Source organism: Phyllobates terribilis, unplaced genomic scaffold (assembly GCF_046119375.1).
Source record: "Phyllobates terribilis strain yellow unplaced genomic scaffold, ASM4611937v1 Scaffold_9__5_contigs__length_417890890, whole genome shotgun sequence".
Classification (NCBI taxonomy): Eukaryota; Metazoa; Chordata; class Amphibia; order Anura; family Dendrobatidae; genus Phyllobates; species Phyllobates terribilis.
In genome coordinates this window covers 174,927,938-174,949,752 of record NW_027362769.1, presented here as the reverse complement: position 1 = coordinate 174,949,752, position 21,815 = coordinate 174,927,938, and positions in this window count along the sequence as shown.

The window sequence follows — 21,815 nt, the reverse complement described above, 5'->3', positions numbered from 1 at the left end:
AGCGTGTACATAAAGTGCAGCACTGGTCACTACTGAGCGTGTACATAAAGTGCAGCACTGGTCACTACTGAGCATGTACATAAAGTGCAGCACTGGTCACTACTGAGCGTGTACATAAAGTGCAGCACTGGTCACTACTGAGCATGTACCTAAAGTGCAGCACTGGTCACTACTGAGCGTGTACATAAAGTGCAGCACTGGTCACTACTGAGCGTGTACCTAAAGTGCAGCACTGGTCACTACTGAGCGTGTACATAAAGTGCAGCACTGGTCACTACTGAGCATGTACATAGAGTGCAGCACTGGTCACTACTGAGCGTGTACATAAAGTGCAGCACTGGTCACTACTGAGTGTGTACATAAAGTGCAGCACTGGTCACTGCTGAGCGTGTACATAGAGTGCAACACTGGTCACTACTGAGCGTATACATAAAGTGCAACACTGGTCACTACTGAGCATGTACATAAAGTGCAGCACTGGTCACTACTGAGCATGTACATAAAGTGCAGCAATGGTCACTACTGAGAATGTACATAGAGTGCAGCACTGGTCACTACTGAGCGTGTACATAAAGTGCAGCACTGGTCACTACTGAGTGTGTACATAAAGTGCAGCACTGGTCACTACTGAGTGTGTACATAAAGTGCAGCACTGGTCACTACTGAGTGTGTACATAAAGTGCAGCACTGGTCACTACTGAGCATGTACATAAAGTGCAGCACTGGTCACTACTGAGCGTGTACATAAAGTGCAGCACTGGTCACTACTGAGCATGTACATAAAGTGCAGCACTGGTTACTACTGAGCGTGTACATAAAGTGCAGCACTGGTCACTACTGAGCGTGTACATAAAGTGCAGCACTGGTCACTGCTGAGCGTGTACATAAAGTGCAGCACTGGTCACTACTGAGCGTGTACATAAAGTGCAGCACTGGTCACTACTGAGCGTGTACATAAAGTGCAGCAGTGGTCACTACTGAGCGTGTACATAAAGTGCAGCACTGGTCACTACTGAGCGTGTACATAAAGTGCAGCACTGGTCACTACTGAGCGTGTACATAAAGTGCATTACTGGTCACTACTGAGCATGTACATAAAGTGCAGCACTGGTCACTGCTGAGCGTGTACATAAAGTGCAGCACTGGTCACTGCTGAGCGTGTACATAAAGTTCGGCACTGGTCACTACTGAGCGTGTACATAAAGTTCAGCACTGGTCACTGCTGAGCGTGTACATAAAGTGCAGCACTGGTCACTACTGAGCGTGTACATAAAGTGCAGCACTGGTCACTACTGAGCATGTACATAAAGTGCAGCACTGGTCACTACTGAGCGTGTACATAAAGTGCAGCACTGGTCACTACTGAGCATGTACCTAAAGTGCAGCACTGGTCACTACTGAGCGTGTACATAAAGTGCAGCACTGGTCACTACTGAGCATGTACATAGAGTGCAGCACTGGTCACTACTGAGCGTGTACATAAAGTGCAGCACTGGTCACTACTGAGTGTGTACATAAAGTGCAGCACTGGTCACTGCTGAGCGTGTACATAAAGTGCAACACTGGTCACTACTGAGCGTGTACATAAAGTGCAACACTGGTCACTACTGAGCGTGTACATAAAGTGCAACACTGGTCACTACTGAGCATGTACATAAAGTACAGCACTGGTCACTACTGAGCATGTACATAAAGTGCAGCACTGGTCACTACTGAGCATGTACATAGAGTGCAGCACTGGTCACTACTGAGCGTGTACATAAAGTGCAGCACTGGTCACTGCTGAGCAGGTACATAAAGTGCAGCACTGGTCACTATTGAGCGTGTACATAAAGTGCAGCACTGGTCACTACTGAGTGTGTACATAAAGTGCAGCACTGGTCACTATTGAGCGTGTACATAAAGTGCAGCACTGGTCACTACTGAGCGTGTACATAAAGTACAGCACTGGTCACTACTGAGTGTGTACATAAAGTGCAGCACTGGTCACTACTGAGTGTGTACATAAAGTGCAGCACTGGTCACTACTGAGCGTGTACATAAAGTGCAGCACTGGTCACTACTGAGCATGTACATAAAGTGCAGCACTGGTCACTACTGAGCGTGTACATAAAGTGCGGCACTGGTCACTACTGAGCGTGTACATAAAGTGCAGCACTGGTCACTACAGAGCATGTACATAAAGTGCGGCACTGGTCACTACTGAGTGTGTACATAAAGTGCGGCACTGGTCACTACTGAGAGTGTACATAAAGTGCAGCACTGGTCACTACTGAGTGTGTACATAAAGTGCAGCACTGGTCACTGCTGAGCGTGTACATAAAGTACAGCACTGGTCACTACTGAGTGTATACATAAAGTGCAGCACTGGTCACTACTGAGCGTGTACATAAAGTGCAGCACTGGTCACTACTGAGCGTGTACATAAAGTGCAGCACCGGTCACTACTGAGCGTGTACATAAAGTGCGGCACTGGTCACCACTGAGAGTGTACATAAAGTGCAGCACTGGTCACTACTGAGGGTGTACATAAAGTGCAGCACTGGTCACTGCTGAGCGTGTACATAAAGTGCAGCACTGGTCACTACTGAGCGTGTACATAAAGTGCAGCACTGGCCACTACTGAGCGTGTACATAAAGTGCAGCCCTGGTCACTGCTGAGCGTGTACATAAAGTGCAGCACTGGTCACTGCTGAGCGTGTACATAAAGTGCAGCACTGGTCACTACTGAGCATGTACATAAAGTGCAGCACTGGTCACTGCTGAGCGTGTACATAAAGTGCAGCACTGGTCACTACTGAGCATGTACATAAAGTGCAGCCCCGGTCACTACTGAGCATATACAAAAAGTGCAGCACTGGTCACTACTGAGTGTGTACATAAAGTGCAGCACTGGTCACTGCTGAGCATGTAGATAAAGTGCAGCACTGGTCACTACTGAGCGTGCACATAAAGTGCAGCACTGGTCACTACTGAGCGTGTACATAAAGTGCAGCACTGGTCACTGCTGAGCGTGTACATAAAGTGCAGCACTGGTCACTACTGAGCGTGTACATAAAGTGCAGCACTGGTCACTGCTGAGCAGGTACATAAAGTGCAGCACTGGTCACTACTGAGCGTGTACATAAAGTGCAGCCCCGGTCACTACTGAGCGTGTACATAAAGTGCAGCACTAGTCACTACTGAGCGTGTACATAAAGTGCAGCACTGGTCACTGCTGAGCGTGAACATTAAGTGCAGCACTGGTCACTACTGAGCATGTACATAAAGTGCAGCACTGGTCACTACTGAGCGTGTACATAAAGTGCAGCACTGGTCACTACTGAATGTGTACATAAAGTGCAGCACTGGTCACTACTGAGCGTGTACATAAAGTGCAGCACTGGTCACTGCTGAGTGTGTACATAAAGTGCAGCACTGGTCACTACTGAGCATGTACCTAAAGTGCAGCACTGGTCACTACTGAGCGTGTACATAAAGTGCAGCACTGGTCACTGCTGAGCGTGTACATAAAGTGCAGCACTGGTCACTACTAAGCATGTACATAAAGTGAGGCACTGGTCACTACTGAGCGTGTACATAAAGTGCAGCACTGGTCACTACTGAGCATGTACATAAAGTGCAGCACTGGTCACTACTGAGCGTGTACATAAAGTGCAGCCCGGGTCACTACTGAGCATGTATATAAAGTGCAGCTCTGGTCACTACTGAGCGTGTACATAAAGTGCAGCCCGGGTCACTACTGAGCGTGTACATAAAGTGCAGCCTGGGTCACTACTGAGCGTGTACATAAAGTGCAGCCCCGGTCACTACTGAGCGTGTACATAAAGTGCAGCCCTGGTCACTACTGAGCATGTACATAAAGTGCAGCACTGGTCACTACTGAGCGTGTACATAAAGTGCAGCACTGGTCACTACTGAGCGTGTACATAAAGTGCAGCACTGGTCACTACTGAGCGTGTACATAAAGTGCAGCACTGGTCACTACTGAGCGTGTACATAAAGTGCAGCACTGGCCACTACTGAGCATGTACATAAAGTGCAGCACTGGTCACTGCTGAGCGTGTACATAAAGTGCAGCACTGGTCACTGCTGAGCGTGTACATAAAGTTCGGCACTGGTCACTGCTGAGCGTGTACATAAAGTGCAGCACTGGTCACTACTGAGCGTGTACATAAAGTGCAGCACTGGTCACTACTGAGCATGTACATAAAGTGCAGCACTGGTCACTACTGAGCGTGTACATAAAGTGCAGCACTGGTCACTACTGAGCATGTACCTAAAGTGCAGCACTGGTCACTACTGAGCGTGTACATAAAGTGCAGCACTGGTCACTACTGAGCATGTACATAGAGTGCACCACTGGTCACTACTGAGCGTGTACATAAAGTGCAGCACTGGTCACTGCTGAGCGTGTATATAAAGTGCAACACTGGTCACTACTGAGCGTGTACATAAAGTGCAACACTGGTCACTACTGAGCGTGTACATAAAGTGCAACACTGGTCACTACTGAGCATGTACATAAAGTGCAGCACTGGTCACTACTGAGCATGTACATAAAGTGCAGCACTGGTCACTACTGAGCATGTACATAGAGTGCAGCACTGGTCACTACTGAGCGTGTACATAAAGTGCAGCACTGGTCACTGCTGAGCGTGTACATAAAGTACAGCACTGGTCACTACTGAGTGTGTACATAAAGTGCAGCACTGGTCACTACTGAGTGTGTACATAAAGTGCAGCACTGGTCACTACTGAGCGTGTACATAAAGTGCAGCACTGGTCACTACTGAGCATGTACATAAAGTGCAGCACTGGTCACTACTGAGCGTGTACATAAAGTGCGGCACTGGTCACTACTGAGCGTGTACATAAAGTGCAGCACTGGTCACTACTGAGCGTGTACATAAAGTGTGGCACTGGTCACTACTGAGTGTGTACATAAAGTGCGGCACTGGTCACTACTGAGAGTGTACATAAAGTGCAGCACTGGTCACTAATGAGCGTGTACATAAAGTGCAGCACTGGTCACTACTGAGCATGTACATAAAGTGCAGCACTGGTCACTACTGAGTGTGTACATAAAGTGCAGCACTGGTCACTGCTGAGCGTGTACATAAAGTACAGCACTGGTCACTACTGAGCGTGTACATAAAGTGCAGCACTGGTCACTACTGAGCGTGTACATAAAGTGCAGCACTGGTCACTACTGAGCGTGTACATAAAGTGCAGCACCGGTCACTACTGAGCGTGTACATAAAGTGCGGCACTGGTCACTACTGAGAGTGTACATAAAGTGCAGCACTGGTCACTACTGAGTGTGTACATAAAGTGCAGCACTGGTCACTGCTGAGCGTGTACATAAAGTACAGCACTGGTCACTACTGAGTGTGTACATAAAGTGCAGCACTGGTCACTGCTGAGCGTGTACATAAAGTGCAGCACTGGTCACTACTGAGCGTGTACATAAAGTGCAGCACTGGTCACTGCTGAGCGTGTACATAAAGTGCAGCACTGGTCACTACTGAGCGTGTACATAAAGTGCAGCACTGGTCACTACTGAGCGTGTACATAAAGTGCAGCCCTGGTCACTGCTGAGCGTGTACATAAAGTGCAGCACTGGTCACTGCTGAGCGTGTACATAAAGTGCAGCACTGGTCACTACTGAGCGTGTACATAAAGTGCAGCACTGGTCACTGCTGAGCGTGTACATAAAGTGCAGCACTGGTCACTACTGAGCATGTACATAAAGTGCAGCCCCGGTCACTACTGAGCATATACATAAAGTGCAGCACTGGTCACTACTGAGCGTGTACATAAAGTGCAGCACTGGTCACTACTGAGCATGTAGATAAAGTGCAGCACTGGTCACTACTGAGCGTGTACATAAAGTGCAGCACTGGTCACTACTGAGCGTGTACATAAATTGCAGCACTGGTCACTGCTCAGCGTGTACATAAAGTGCAGCACTGGTCACTACTGAGCGTGTACATAAAGTGCAGCACTGGTCACTGCTGAGCAGGCACATAAAGTGCAGCACTGGTCACTACTGAGCGTGTACATAAAGTGCAGCCCCGGTCACTACTGAGCATGTACATAAAGTGCAGCACTAGTCACTACTGAGCGTGTACATAAAGTGCAGCACTGGTCACTACTGAGCGTGTACATAAAGTGCAGCACTGGTCACTGCTGAGCGTGTACATTAAGTGCAGCACTGGTCACTACTGAGCATGTACATAAAGTGCAGCACTGGTCACTACTAAGCGTGTATATAAAGTGCAGTACTGGTCACTACTGAGCGTGTACATAAAGTGCAGCACTGGTCACTGCTGAGTGTGTACATAAAGTGCAGCACTGGTCACTACTGAGCATGTACCTAAAGTGCAGCACTGGTCACTACTGAGCGTGTACATAAAGTGCAGCACTGGTCACTGCTGAGCGTGTACATAAAGTGCAGCACTGGTCACTACTGAGCGTGTACATAAAGTGCAGCACTGGACACTACTGAGCATGTACATAAAGTGAGGCACTGGTCACTACTGAGCGTGTACATAAAGTGCAGCACTGGTCACTACTGAGCATGTACATAAAGTGCAGCACTGGTCACTACTGAGCGTGTACATAAAGTGCAGCCCGGGTCACTACTGAGCGTGTACATAAAGTGCAGCACTGGTCACTACTGAGCGTGTACATAAAGTGCAGCACTGGTCACTACTGAGCGTGTACATAAAGTGCAGCACTGGTCACTGCTGAGCGTGTACATAAAGTGCGGCACTGGTCGCTACTGAGCGTGTACATAAAGTGCGGCACTGGTCACTACTGAGCGTGTACATAAAGTGCAGCCCCGGTCACTACTGAGCGTGTACATAAAGTGCAGCACTAGTCACTACTGAGCGTGTACATAAAGTGCAGCACTGGTCACTACTGAGTGTGTACATAAAGTGCAGCACTGGTCACTGCTGAGCGTGTACATAAAGTGCAGCACTGGTCACTACTGAGCATGTACATAAAGTGCAGCACTGGTCACTACTGAGCATGTACATAAAGTGCAGCACTGGTCACTACTGAGCGTGTACATAAAGTGCAGCATTGGTCACTACTGAGCGTGTACATAAAGTGCAGCACTGGTCACTACTGAGCGTGTACATAAAGTGCAGCCCGGGTCACTACTGAGCATGTATATAAAGTGCAGCTCTGGTCACTACTGAGCGTGTACATAAAGTGCAGCCCGGGTCACTACTGAGCGTGTACATAAAGTGCAGCCTGGGTCACTACTGAGCGTGTACATAAAGTGCAGCCCCGGTCACTACTGAGCATGTACATAAAGTGCAGCCCCGGTCACTACTGAGCATGTACATAAAGTGCAGCCCCGGTCACTACTGAGCGTGTACATAAAGTGGAGCCTGGGTCACTACTGAGCGTGTACATAAAGTGCAGCCTGGGTCACTACTGAGCGTGTACATAAAGTGCAGCCCCGGTCACTACTGAGCATGTACATAAAGTGCAGCCCCGGTCACTACTGAGCGTGTACATAAAGTGCAGCCTGGGTCACTACTGAGAATGTACATAAAGTGCAGCACTGGTCACTACTGAGCATGTACATAAAGTGCAGCCCCGGTCACTACTGAGAATGTACATAAAGTGCAGCACTGGTCACTACTGAGCGTGTACATAAAGTGCAGCACTGGTCACTAATGAGCATGTACATAAAGTGAGGCACTGGTCACTACTGAGCGTGTACATAAAGTGCAGCACTGGTCACTACTGAGCATGTACATAAAGTGCAGCACTGGTCACTACTGAGCGTGTACATAAAGTGCAGCCCGGGTCACTACTGAGCGTGTACATAAAGTGCAGCACTGGTCACTACTGAGCGTGTACATAAAGTGCAGCACTGGTCACTACTGAGCGTGTACATAAAGTGGAGCACTGGTCACTGCTGAGCGTGTACATAAAGTGCGGCACTGGTCACTACTGAGCGTGTACATAAAGTGCGGCACTGGTCACTACTGAGCGTGTACATAAAGTGCAGCCCCGGTCACTACTGAGCGTGTACATAAAGTGCAGCACTAGTCACTACTGAGCGTGTACATAAAGTGCAGCACTGGTCACTGCTGAGCGTGTACATAAAGTGCAGCACTGGTCACTACTGAGCGTGTACATAAAGTGCAGCACTGGTCACTACTGAGCGTGTACATAAAGTGCAGCACTGGTCACTACTGAGCATGTACATAAAGTGCAGCACTGGTCACTACTGAGCGTGTACATAAAGTGCAGCATTGGTCACTACTGAGCGTGTACATAAAGTGCAGCACTGGTCACTACTGAGTGTGTACATAAAGTGCAGCCCGGGTCACTACTGAGCATGTATATAAAGTGCAGCTCTGGTCACTACTGAGCGTGTACATAAAGTGCAGCCTGGGTCACTACTGAGCGTGTACATAAAGTGCAGCCTGGGTCACTACTGAGCATGTACATAAAGTGCAGCCCCGGTCACTACTGAGCATGTACATAAAGTGCAGCCCCGGTCACTACTGAGCATGTACATAAAGTGCAGCCCCGGTCACTACTGAGCGTGTACATAAAGTGCAGCCTGGGTCACTACTGAGCGTGTACATAAAGTGCAGCCTGGGTCACTACTGAGCGTGTACATAAAGTGCAGCCCCGGTCACTACTGAGCATGTACATAAAGTGCAGCCCCGGTCACTACTGAGCGTGTACATAAAGTGCAGCCTGGGTCACTACTGAGAATGTACATAAAGTGCAGCACTGGTCACTACTGAGCATGTACATAAAGTGCAGCCCCGGTCACTACTGAGAATGTACATAAAGTGCAGCACTGGTCACTACTGAGCGTGTACATAAAGTGCAGCACTGGTCACTAATGAGCATGTACATAAAGTGAGGCACTGGTCACTACTGAGCGTGTACATAAAGTGCAGCACTGGTCACTACTGAGCATGTACATAAAGTGCAGCACTGGTCACTACTGAGCGTGTACATAAAGTGCAGCCTGGGTCACTACTGAGCGTGTACATAAAGTGCAGCACTGGTCACTACTGAGCGTGTACATAAAGTGCAGCACTGGTCACTACTGAGCGTGTACATAAAGTGGAGCACTGGTCATTGCTGAGCGTGTACATAAAGTGCGGCACTGGTCACTACTGAGCGTGTACATAAAGTGCGGCACTGGTCACTACTGAGCGTGTACATAAAGTGCAGCCCCGGTCACTACTGAGCGTGTACATAAAGTGCAGCACTAGTCACTACTGAGCGTGTACATAAAGTGCAGCACTGGTCACTGCTGAGCGTGTACATAAAGTGCAGCACTGGTCACTACTGAGCGTGTACATAAAGTGCAGCACTGGTCACTACTGAGCATGTACATAAAGTGCAGCACTGGTCACTACTGAGCGTGTACATAAAGTGCAGCATTGGTCACTACTGAGCGTGTACATAAAGTGCAGCACTGGTCACTACTGAGCGTGTACATAAAGTGCAGCCCGGGTCACTACTGAGCATGTATATAAAGTGCAGCTCTGGTCACTACTGAGCGTGTACATAAAGTGCAGCCCGGGTCACTACTGAGCGTGTACATAAAGTGCAGCATGGGTCACTACTGAGCGTGTACATAAAGTGCAGCACTGGTCACTGCTGAGCGTGTACATAAAGTGCAGCCCGGGTCACTACTGAGCGTGTACATAAAGTGCAGCACTGGTCACTACTTAGAGTGTACATAAAGTGCAGCCCGGGTCACTACTGAGCGTGTACATAAAGTGCAGCACTGGTCACTACTGAGCGTGTACATAAAGTGCAGCACTGGTCACTACTGAGCGTGTACATAAAGTGCAGCACTGGTCACTACTGAGCATGTATATAAAGTGCAGCACTGGTTACTACTGAGCGTGTACATAAAGTGCAGCACTGGTCACTACTGAGCGTGTACATAAAGTGCAGCACTGGTCACTACTGAGCGTGTACATAAAGTGCAGCACTGGTCACTACTGAGCGTGTACATAAAGTGCAGCACTGGTCACTACTGAGCGTGTACATAAAGTGCAGCACTGGTCACTGCTGAGCGTGTACATAAAGTGCAGCATTGGTCACTACTGAGCGTGTACATAAAGTGCAGCACTGGTCACTACTGAGCGTGTACATAAAGTACAGCCCCGGTCACTACTGAGCGTGTACATAAAGTGCAGCCCCGGTCACTACTGAGCGTGTACATAAAGTGCAGCATTGGTCACTACTGAGCGTGTACATAAAGTGCAGCACTGGTCACTACTGAGCGTGTACATAAAGTGCAGCCCCGGTCACTACTGAGCGTGTACATAAAGTGCAGCCCCGGTGACTACTGAGCATGTACATAGAGTGCAGCACTGGTCACTGCTGAGCGTGAACATAAAGTGCAGCATTGGGTCTACTGAGCGTGTACATAAAGTGCAGCACTGGTCACTACTGAGCGTGTACATAAAGTGCAGCACTGGTCACTACTGAGCGTGTACATAAAGTGCAGCCCCGGTCACTACTGAGCGTGTACATAAAGTGCAGCCCCGGTCACTACTGAGCATGTACATAGAGTGCAGCACTGGTCAATGCTGAGCGTGAACATAAAGTGCAGCATTGGTCACTACTGAGCATGTACATAAAGTGCAGCACTGGTCACTACTGAGCATGTACATAAAGTGCAGCCCCGGTCACTACTGAGCGTGTACATAAAGTGCAGCACTGGTCACTACTGAGCGTGTACATAAAGTGCAGCCCCGGTCACTACTGAGCGTGTACATAAAGTGCCGCCCCGGTCACTACTGAGCGTGTACATAAAGTGCAGCCCCGTTCACTACTGAGCGTGTACATAAAGTGCAGCACTGGTCACTACTGAGCGTGTACATAAAGTGCAGCACTGGTCACTACTGAGCGTTTACATAAAGTGCAGCACTGGTCACTGCTGAGCGTGTACATAAAGTGCGGCACTGGTCACTACTGAACGTGTACATAAAGTGCAGCCCCGGTCACTACTGAGCGTGTACATAAAGTGCAGCGCTGGTCACTACTGAGCGTGTACATAAAGTGCAGCACTGGTTACTACTGAGAGTGTACATAAAGTGCAGCCCCGGTCACTACTGAGCGTGTACATAGAGTGCAGCATTGGTCACTATTGAGCGTGTACATAAAGTACAGCACTGGTCACTACTGAGTGTGTACATAAAGTGCAGCACTGGTCACTACTGAGCGTGTACATAAAGTGCAGCACTGGTCACTACTGAGCGTGTACATAAAGTGCAGCACTGGTCACTACTGATCGTGTACATAAAGTGCAGCACTGGTCACTACTGAGCGTGTACATAAAGTGCAGCACTGGTCACTACTGAGCGTGTACATAAAGTGCAGCACTGGTCACTACTGAGCGTGTACATAAAGTGCGGCACTGGTCACTACTGAGCGTGTACATAAAGTACAGCACTGGTCACTACTGAGTGTGTACATAAAGTGCAGCACTGGTCACTACTGAGCGTGTACATAGAGTGCAGCACTGGTCACTACTGAGCGTGTACATAAAGTGCAGCTCTGGTCACTGCTGAGCATGTACATAAAGTGCAGCACTGGTCACTACTGAGCGTGTACATAAAGTGCAGCTCTGGTCACTGCTGAGCATGTACATAAAGTGCAGCACTGGTCACTACTGAGCGTGTACATAAAGTGCAGCACTGGTCACTGCTGAGCATGTACATAAAGTGCAGCACTGGTCACTACTGAGCGTGTACATAAAGTGCAGCACTGGTCACTGCTGAGCGTGTACATAAAGTGCAGCACTGGTCACTACTGAGCGTGTACATAAAGTGCAGCCCCGGTCACTACTGAGCGTGTACATAAAGTGCAGCACTGGTCACTGCTGAGCGTGTACATAAAGTGCGGCACTGGTCAAAGTGCAGCACTGGTCACTGCTGAGCATGTACATAAAGTGCAGCCCCGGTCACTACTGAGAATGTACATAAAGTGCGGCACTGGTCACTACTGAGCGTGTACATAAAGTGCGGCACTGGTCACTACTGAGCGTGTACATAAAGTGCAGCCCCGGTCACTACTGAGCGTGTACATAAAGTGCAGCACTAGTCACTACTGAGCGTGTACATAAAGTGCAGCACTGGTCACTGCTGAGCGTGTACATAAAGTGCAGCACTGGTCACTACTGAGCGTGTACATAAAGTGCAGCACTGGTCACTACTGAGCATGTACATAAAGTGCAGCACTGGTCACTACTGAGCGTGTACATAAAGTGCAGCATTGGTCACTACTGAGCGTGTACATAAAGTGCAGCACTGGTCACTACTGAGCGTGTACATAAAGTGCAGCCCGGGTCACTACTGAGCATGTATATAAAGTGCAGCTCTGGTCACTACTGAGCGTGTACATAAAGTGCAGCCCGGGTCACTACTGAGCGTGTACATAAAGTGCAGCATGGGTCACTACTGAGCGTGTACATAAAGTGCAGCACTGGTCACTGCTGAGCGTGTACATAAAGTGCAGCCCGGGTCACTACTGAGCGTGTACATAAAGTGCAGCACTGGTCACTACTTAGAGTGTACATAAAGTGCAGCCCGGGTCACTACTGAGCGTGTACATAAAGTGCAGCACTGGTCACTACTGAGCGTGTACATAAAGTGCAGCACTGGTCACTACTGAGCGTGTACATAAAGTGCAGCACTGGTCACTACTGAGCATGTATATAAAGTGCAGCACTGGTTACTACTGAGCGTGTACATAAAGTGCAGCACTGGTCACTACTGAGCGTGTACATAAAGTGCAGCACTGGTCACTACTGAGCGTGTACATAAAGTGCAGCACTGGTCACTACTGAGCGTGTACATAAAGTGCAGCACTGGTCACTACTGAGCGTGTACATAAAGTGCAGCACTGGTCACTGCTGAGCGTGTACATAAAGTGCAGCATTGGTCACTACTGAGCGTGTACATAAAGTGCAGCACTGGTCACTACTGAGCGTGTACATAAAGTACAGCCCCGGTCACTACTGAGCGTGTACATAAAGTGCAGCCCCGGTCACTACTGAGCGTGTACATAAAGTGCAGCATTGGTCACTACTGAGCGTGTACATAAAGTGCAGCACTGGTCACTACTGAGCGTGTACATAAAGTGCAGCCCCGGTCACTACTGAGCGTGTACATAAAGTGCAGCCCCGGTGACTACTGAGCATGTACATAGAGTGCAGCACTGGTCACTGCTGAGCGTGAACATAAAGTGCAGCATTGGGTCTACTGAGCGTGTACATAAAGTGCAGCACTGGTCACTACTGAGCGTGTACATAAAGTGCAGCACTGGTCACTACTGAGCGTGTACATAAAGTGCAGCCCCGGTCACTACTGAGCGTGTACATAAAGTGCAGCCCCGGTCACTACTGAGCATGTACATAGAGTGCAGCACTGGTCAATGCTGAGCGTGAACATAAAGTGCAGCATTGGTCACTACTGAGCATGTACATAAAGTGCAGCACTGGTCACTACTGAGCATGTACATAAAGTGCAGCCCCGGTCACTACTGAGCGTGTACATAAAGTGCAGCACTGGTCACTACTGAGCGTGTACATAAAGTGCAGCCCCGGTCACTACTGAGCGTGTACATAAAGTGCCGCCCCGGTCACTACTGAGCGTGTACATAAAGTGCAGCCCCGTTCACTACTGAGCGTGTACATAAAGTGCAGCACTGGTCACTACTGAGCGTGTACATAAAGTGCAGCACTGGTCACTACTGAGCGTTTACATAAAGTGCAGCACTGGTCACTGCTGAGCGTGTACATAAAGTGCGGCACTGGTCACTACTGAACGTGTACATAAAGTGCAGCCCCGGTCACTACTGAGCGTGTACATAAAGTGCAGCGCTGGTCACTACTGAGCGTGTACATAAAGTGCAGCACTGGTTACTACTGAGAGTGTACATAAAGTGCAGCCCCGGTCACTACTGAGCGTGTACATAGAGTGCAGCATTGGTCACTATTGAGCGTGTACATAAAGTACAGCACTGGTCACTACTGAGTGTGTACATAAAGTGCAGCACTGGTCACTACTGAGCGTGTACATAAAGTGCAGCACTGGTCACTACTGAGCGTGTACATAAAGTGCAGCACTGGTCACTACTGATCGTGTACATAAAGTGCAGCACTGGTCACTACTGAGCGTGTACATAAAGTGCAGCACTGGTCACTACTGAGCGTGTACATAAAGTGCAGCACTGGTCACTACTGAGCGTGTACATAAAGTGCGGCACTGGTCACTACTGAGCGTGTACATAAAGTACAGCACTGGTCACTACTGAGTGTGTACATAAAGTGCAGCACTGGTCACTACTGAGCGTGTACATAGAGTGCAGCACTGGTCACTACTGAGCGTGTACATAAAGTGCAGCTCTGGTCACTGCTGAGCATGTACATAAAGTGCAGCACTGGTCACTACTGAGCGTGTACATAAAGTGCAGCTCTGGTCACTGCTGAGCATGTACATAAAGTGCAGCACTGGTCACTACTGAGCGTGTACATAAAGTGCAGCACTGGTCACTGCTGAGCATGTACATAAAGTGCAGCACTGGTCACTACTGAGCGTGTACATAAAGTGCAGCACTGGTCACTGCTGAGCGTGTACATAAAGTGCAGCACTGGTCACTACTGAGCGTGTACATAAAGTGCAGCCCCGGTCACTACTGAGCGTGTACATAAAGTGCAGCACTGGTCACTGCTGAGCGTGTACATAAAGTGCGGCACTGGTCAAAGTGCAGCACTGGTCACTGCTGAGCATGTACATAAAGTGCAGCCCCGGTCACTACTGAGAATGTACATAAAGTGCAGCACTGGTCACTGCTGAGCATGTACATAAAGTGCAGCACTGGTCACTACTGAGCGTGTACATAAAGTGCAGCACTGGTCACTGCTGAGCGTGTACATAAAGTGCAGCCCCGGTCACTACTGAGAGTGTACATAAAGTGCGGCACTGGTCACTGCTGAGCGTGTACATAAAGTGCAGCACTGGTCACTACTGAGCGTGTACATAAAGTGCAGCACTGGTCACTGCTGAGCGTGTACATAAAGTGCAGCACTGGTCACTACTGAGCGTGTACATAAAGTGCAGCACTGGTCACTACTGAGCGTGTACATAAAGTGCAGCCCTGGTCACTGCTGAGCGTGTACATAAAGTGCAGCACTGGTCACTGCTGAGCGTGTACATAAAGTGCAGCACTGGTCACTACTGAGCGTGTACATAAAGTGCAGCACTGGTCACTGCTGAGCGTGTACATAAAGTGCAGCACTGGTCACTACTGAGCGTGTACATAAAGTGCAGCCCTGGTCACTGCTGAGCGTGTACATAAAGTGCAGCACTGGTCACTGCTGAGCGTGTACATAAAGTGCAGCACTGGTCACTACTGAGCGTGTACATAAAGTGCAGCACTGGTCACTACTGAGCGTGTACATAAAGTGCAGCCCTGGTCACTGCTGAGCGTGTACATAAAGTGCAGCACTGGTCACTGCTGAGCGTGTACATAAAGTGCAGCACTGGTCACTACTGAGCTTGTACATAAAGTGCAGCACTGGTCACTACTGAGCGTGTACATAAAGTGCAGCCCCGGTCACTACTGAGCATATACATAAAGTGCAGCACTGGTCACTACTGAGCGTGTACATAAAGTGCAGCACTGGTCACTACTGAGCATGTAGATAAAGTGCAGCACTGGTCACTGCTGAGCGTGTACATAAAGTGCAGCACTGGTCACTACTGAGCGTGTACATAAAGTGCAGCACTGGTCACTACTTAGTGTGTACATAAAGTGCAGCCCCGGTCACTACTGAGCATATACATAAAGTGCAGCACTGGTCACTACTGAGCGTGTACATAAAGTGCAGCACTGGTCACTACTGAGCATGTAGATAAAGTGCAGCACTGGTCACTGCTGAGCGTGTACATAAAGTGCAGCACTGGTCACTACTGAGCGTGTACATAAAGTGCAGCACTGGTCACTACTTAGTGTGTACATAAAGTGCAGCACTGGTCACTGCTGAGCATGTACATAAAGTGCAGCACTGGTCACTACTGAGCGTGTACATAAAGTGCAGCACTGGTCACTGCTGAGCAGGTACATAAAGTGCAGCACTGGTCACTACTGAGCGTGTACATAAAGTGCAGCACTGGTCACTGCTGAGCGTGTACATTAAGTGCAGCACTGGTCACTACTGAGCATGTACATAAAGTGCAGCACTGGTCACTACTGAGCATGTACATAAAGTGCAGCACTGGTCACTACTGAGCGTGTACATAAAGTGCAGCACTGGTCACTGCTGAGCATGTACATAAAGTGCAGTACTGGTCACTACTGAGCGTGTACATAAAGTGCAGCATTGGTCACTACTGAGCATGTACATAAAGTGAGGCACTGGTCACTACTGAGCGTGTACATAAAGTGCAGCTCCGGTCACTACTGAGCGTGTACATAAAGTGCAGCCTGGGTCACTACTGAGCGTGTACATAAAGTGCAGCCTGGGTCACTACTGAGCGTGTACATAAAGTGCAGCCCCGGTCACTACTGAGCATGTACATAAAGTGCAGCCCCGGTCACTACTGAGCGTGTACATAAAGTGCAGCCTGGGTCACTACTGAGCGTGTACATAAAGTGCAGCCTGGGTCACTACTGAGCGTGTACATAAAGTGCAGCACTGGTCACTACTGAGCGTGTACATAAAGTGCAGCACTGGTCACTGCTGAGCGTGTACATAAAGTGCAGCACTGGTCACTACTGAGCGTGTACATAAAGTGCAGCACTGGTCACTGCTGAGCGTGTACATAAAGTGCAGCACTGGTCACTACTGAGCATGTACATAAAGTGAGGCACTGGTCACTACTGAGCGTGTACATAAAGTGCAGCACTGGTCACTACTGAGCGTGTACATAAAGTGCAGCCCTGGTCACTGCTGAGCGTGTACATAAAGTGCAGCACTGGTCACTGCTGAGCGTGTACATAAAGTGCAGCACTGGTCACTACTGAGCGTGTACATAAAGTGCAGCACTGGTCACTGCTGAGCGTGTACATAAAGTGCAGCACTGGTCACTACTGAGCATGTACATAAAGTGCAGCCCCGGTCACTACTGAGCATATACATAAAGTGCAGCACTGGTCACTACTGAGCGTGTACATAAAGTGCAGCACTGGTCACTACTGAGCATGTAGATAAAGTGCAGCACTGGTCACTGCTGAGCGTGTACATAAAGTGCAGCACTGGTCACTACTGAGCGTGTACATAAAGTGCAGCACTGGTCACTACTTAGTGTGTACATAAAGTGCAGCACTGGTCACTGCTGAGCATGTACATAAAGTGCAGCACTGGTCACTACTGAGCGTGTACATAAAGTGCAGCACTGGTCACTGCTGAGCAGGTACATAAAGTGCAGCACTGGTCACTACTGAGCGTGTACATAAAGTGCAGCACTGGTCACTGCTGAGCGTGTACATTAAGTGCAGCACTGGTCACTACTGAGCATGTACATAAAGTGCAGCACTGGTCACTACTGAGCATGTACATAAAGTGCAGCACTGGTCACTACTGAGCGTGTACATAAAGTGCAGCACTGGTCACTGCTGAGCATGTACATAAAGTGCAGTACTGGTCACTACTGAGCGTGTACATAAAGTGCAGCATTGGTCACTACTGAGCATGTACATAAAGTGAGGCACTGGTCACTACTGAGCGTGTACATAAAGTGCAGCACTGGTCACTACTGAGCGTGTACATAAAGTGCAGCTCTGGTCACTACTGAGCGTGTACATAAAGTGCAGCCCGGGTCACTACTGAGCGTGTACATAAAGTGCAGCACTGGTCACTACTGAGCGTGTACATAAAGTGCAGTACTGGTCACTACTGAGCGTGTACATAAAGTGCAGCATTGGTCACTACTGAGCATGTACATAAAGTGAGGCACTGGTCACTACTGAGCGTGTACATAAAGTGCAGCACTGGTCACTACTGAGCGTGTACATAAAGTGCAGCTCTGGTCACTACTGAGCGTGTACATAAAGTGCAGCCCGGGTCACTACTGAGCGTGTACATAAAGTGCAGCACTGGTCACTACTGAGCGTGTACATAAAGTGCAGCACTGGTCACTACTGAGCGTGTACATAAAGTGTAGCACTGGTCACTGCTGAGCGTGTACATAAAGTGCGGCACTGGTCACTACTGAGCGTGTACATAAAGTGCAGCACTGGTCACTACTGAGCGTGAACATAAAGTGCAGCCCCGGTCACTACTGAGCGTGTACATAAAGTGCAGCACTAGTCACTACTGAGCGTGTACATAAAGTGCAGCACTGGTCACTGCTGAGTGTGTACATAAAGTGCAGCACTAGTCACTACTGAGCGTGTACATAAAGTGCAGCATTGGTCACTACTGAGCGTGTACATAAAGTGCAGCACTGGTCACTACTGAGCGTGTACATAAAGTGCAGCCCGGGTCACTACTGAGCATGTACATAAAGTGCAGCTCTGGTCACTACTGAGCGTGTACATAAAGTGCAGCCCGGGTCACTACTGAGCGTGTACATAAAGTGCAGCCTGGGTCACTACTGAGCGTGTACATAAAGTGCAGCCCCGGTCACTACTGAGCATGTACATAAAGTGCAGCACCGGTCACTACTGAGCGTGTACATAAAGTGCAGCACTGGTCACTACTGAGCATGTACATAAAGTGCAGCTCCGGTGACTACTGAGCGTGTACATAAAGTGCAGCCTGGGTCACTACTGAGCGTGTACATAAAGTGCAGCCTGGGTCACTACTGAGCGTGTACATAAAGTGCAGCCCCGGTCACTACTGAGCATGTACATAAAGTGCAGCCCCGGTCACTACTGAGCGTGTACATAAAGTGCAGCCTGGGTCACTACTGAGCGTGTACATAAAGTGCAGCCTGGGTCACTACTGAGCGTGTACATAAAGTGCAGCACTGGTCACTACTGAGCGTGTACATAAAGTGCAGCACTGGTCACTGCTGAGCGTGTACATAAAGTGCAGCACTGGTCACTACTGAGCGTGTACATAAAGTGCAGCACTGGTCACTGCTGAGCGTGTACATAAAGTGCAGCACTGGTCACTACTGAGCATGTACATAAAGTGAGGCACTGGTCACTACTGAGCGTGTACATAAAGTGCAGCACTGGTCACTACTGAGCGTGTACATAAAGTGCAGCCCTGGTCACTGCTGAGCGTGTACATAAAGTGCAGCACTGGTCACTGCTGAGCGTGTACATAAAGTGCAGCACTGGTCACTACTGAGCGTGTACATAAAGTGCAGCACTGGTCACTACTTAGTGTGTACATAAAGTGCAGCACTGGTCACTGCTGAGCATGTACATAAAGTGCAGCACTGGTCACTACTGAGCGTGTACATAAAGTGCAGCACTGGTCACTGCTGAGCAGGTACATAAAGTGCAGCACTGGTCACTACTGAGCGTGTACATAAAGTGCAGCACTGGTCACTGCTGAGCGTGTACATTAAGTGCAGCACTGGTCACTACTGAGCATGTACATAAAGTGCAGCACTGGTCACTACTGAGCATGTACATAAAGTGCAGCACTGGTCACTACTGAGCGTGTACATAAAGTGCAGCACTGGTCACTGCTGAGCATGTACATAAAGTGCAGTACTGGTCACTACTGAGCGTGTACATAAAGTGCAGCATTGGTCACTACTGAGCATGTACATAAAGTGAGGCACTGGTCACTACTGAGCGTGTACATAAAGTGCAGCACTGGTCACTACTGAGCGTGTACATAAAGTGCAGCTCTGGTCACTACTGAGCGTGTACATAAAGTGCAGCCCGGGTCACTACTGAGCGTGTACATAAAGTGCAGCACTGGTCACTACTGAGCGTGTACATAAAGTGCAGCACTGGTCACTACTGAGCGTGTACATAAAGTGTAGCACTGGTCACTGCTGAGCGTGTACATAAAGTGCGGCACTGGTCACTACTGAGCGTGTACATAAAGTGCAGCACTGGTCACTACTGAGCGTGAACATAAAGTGCAGCCCCGGTCACTACTGAGCGTGTACATAAAGTGCAGCACTAGTCACTACTGAGCGTGTACATAAAGTGCAGCACTGGTCACTGCTGAGTGTGTACATAAAGTGCAGCACTAGTCACTACTGAGCGTGTACATAAAGTGCAGCATTGGTCACTACTGAGCGTGTACATAAAGTGCAGCACTGGTCACTACTGAGCGTGTACATAAAGTGCAGCCCGGGTCACTACTGAGCATGTACATAAAGTGCAGCTCTGGTCACTACTGAGCGTGTACATAAAGTGCAGCCCGGGTCACTACTGAGCGTGTACATAAAGTGCAGCCTGGGTCACTACTGAGCGTGTACATAAAGTGCAGCCCCGGTCACTACTGAGCATGTACATAAAGTGCAGCACCGGTCACTACTGAGCGTGTACATAAAGTGCAGCACTGGTCACTACTGAGCATGTACATAAAGTGCAGCTCCGGTCACTACTGAGCGTGTACATAAAGTGCAGCCTGGGTCACTACTGAGCGTGTACATAAAGTGCAGCCTGGGTCACTACTGAGCGTGTACATAAAGTGCAGCCCCGGTCACTACTGAGCATGTACATAAAGTGCAGCCCCGGTCACTACTGAGCGTGTACATAAAGTGCAGCCTGGGTCACTACTGAGCGTGTACATAAAGTGAGGCACTGGTCACTACTGAGCGTGTACATAAAGTGCAGCACTGGTCACTACTGAGCGTGTACATAAAGTGCAGCACTGGTCACTGCTGAGCGTGTACATAAAGTGCAGCACTGGTCACTGCTGAGCGTGTACATAAAGTGCAGCACTGGTCACTACTGAGCATGTACATAAAGTGAGGCACTGGTCACTACTGAGCGTGTACATAAAGTGCAGCACTGGTCACTACTGAGCGTGTACATAAAGTGCAGCACTGGTCACTACTGAGCGTGTACATAAAGTGCAGCACTGGTCACTACTGAGTGTGTACATAAAGTGCAGCACTGGTCACTACTGAGCGTGTACATAAAGTGCAGCACTGGTCACTGCTGAGCGTGTACATAAAGTGCAGCCGCGATTCATGTCAACTAAAAGCTGACATCCTTATATCAGGAACAGAAGAGACATTTATAGGACATTTCATAACTTTCCCAAATTCTTATGAAAACATTTGCAGCACATCCTGCACTGTACTACTGCACCCAATGTGTTATATATTTTAGGAGTCGGTCCATTTTATAAAGACGCCACCAAAATGGACAAAGACTCAGAGACGTTGACTCCACAGCTCTGGTTGTGCCTCTTTATATCGGTCGGAGACTTTGGGATTTTCTGAGCTGCCGAGGTCACCAATATAGAAGGAATCCAAGGATGGAGATTTATCAGCGGTTTGTTGTTAGTGCTGATTATTATTGATTTCTCCAGCCTCTATTTTGGGCTTCGTCTGAGATTCTGCAGCAGCCGGTTTCTGAACCTCCGTCCACCTGTGAAACCCAAAGTCTGAGCATGTAACGGGTCTGCAGCTCAGAACTGCTGCTGCTTGTGGTACCACACTGATCTGTGGATACCAGGACAACGGCGCCACCTACTGGCTGAATGACTTATAGGACTCTGACCCATTAAACAATGCAAACTCCTCAAATGCTAGGAAATCCGATTGAACAACCAATATGGCCTGTACTACAACTCCTATCAGGGTTATATCTCCTTCTCAGTGAGTGGCACAAATGGAAACGATTCATTGCATCACATTATAGTCACATCA